General features: G+C 46.4%; 1 non-coding gene across 1 annotated transcript; it reads right to left on the bottom strand.

Moving 5' to 3' along the window:
* Window positions 1-274: 274 nt before the first annotated feature.
* On the bottom strand, window positions 275-346 carry trnae-uuc (transfer RNA glutamic acid (anticodon UUC)). The gene has a single exon. It is a non-coding gene; the product is annotated as a tRNA-Glu (tRNA).
* Between the last annotated feature and the right edge of the window lie 844 nt (window positions 347-1,190).

The raw sequence follows: 1,190 nt of genomic DNA, 5'->3' as shown, positions 1-1,190 counted from the left end.
AGCCTGCAAGAAAATACATGGAAGTTTGATAATAACCGTGACTGTTCTGACACTGTCAGCTGCAGTTAAATGTGGGCATGTACACGTTTAAATTGTCTCGTTCCAAATGTAATTTCCTGCTGACTTTGAAAAAGCAGGCATTTTACAGAAGGCAAGGAAGTGCATTGTGTACCTGTTGAGGCAGCAGCAGTGTTGAAATTGCAAAGGTTGATCAGGAGCAGGCATTGCTTCGCGCATTGATTGGAGGCATTTCAAACAGCCTCAAAACGCACTGTTCCCTAACCGGGAATCGAACCCGGGCCGCGGCGGTGAAAGCGCCGAATCTTAACCACTAGACCACCAGGGAAGCTGCAAGAAGCTGCCTGCCAGCAAGCAGAGCAATGCAGACTATCCTCCTTGCTGCTTTGAAATTCAGATCACTTTCACGCCAGGCAAACTTTTCGTCCAAGATGACATCTTTTAGACGAGAACACAAAGGACATGTTCACTAAGCCACAGCATCAAGTGCGGGAAGGCGTCCATTTGCCATATATTTCCTTCTTTGCTTTTCTCAGAGACAGAGGCATAAAGTCAGAGAGAAGCCGTCGGGGAAGTGAAAACTGAACATCATAATATACACGACATTGTAGAGGAAATGGTTATGCAGTGCTTGAGACAAAGCAGCAAACACACACAAAATACCCGCATGTGCTCTCTTTGTGTGGGTATGTCTCAGATATCCATCTCAGTGTCATGCATTCATGGAGGCTGGCAGCACGGTGGGAGGCCATTCGGCCAATCGTGCCTGTGCTGTCTCTTTGAAAGAGCAGTTGTGCTTTCTCCCGCTGTTATCTCATTTTCTCTCTCCCTCCTCAGTGCCCCACACAACAGGCAAACAGAAGGAGAACACTCTACTAACGAGGAACTGGTGCAGGGAGTTGTTGTAAATTTCGTCATGTACATATTTTAAAATTATTTTCGTTCATTTGGTTCTATTCAACTTTTCCCAGGGTCTTTTTAAGGAGCTGCCCAAAGGTTTAAAATTGGGGATGTTAAAAATTCTCCCCGTCGGGGAATTGAACCCCGGTCTCCCGCGTGACAGGCGGGGATACTCACCACTATACTAACGAGGAACTGAAAGGTGCCGAATCTGTCAGAGCAAAAATCGACCTGTGAACAGAGGGACAGAAGGGACAGAATAAGAATAGAAG

Source organism: Somniosus microcephalus, unplaced genomic scaffold (genome assembly GCF_052327205.1).
Source record: "Somniosus microcephalus isolate GS21.2 unplaced genomic scaffold, FLI_Smic_1.0 scaffold30, whole genome shotgun sequence".
Lineage (NCBI taxonomy): Eukaryota > Metazoa > Chordata > Chondrichthyes > Squaliformes > Somniosidae > Somniosus > Somniosus microcephalus.
The sequence above is the reverse complement of the archived record's forward strand: the minus strand, read 5'-3'. Positions and strand labels throughout refer to the sequence as shown.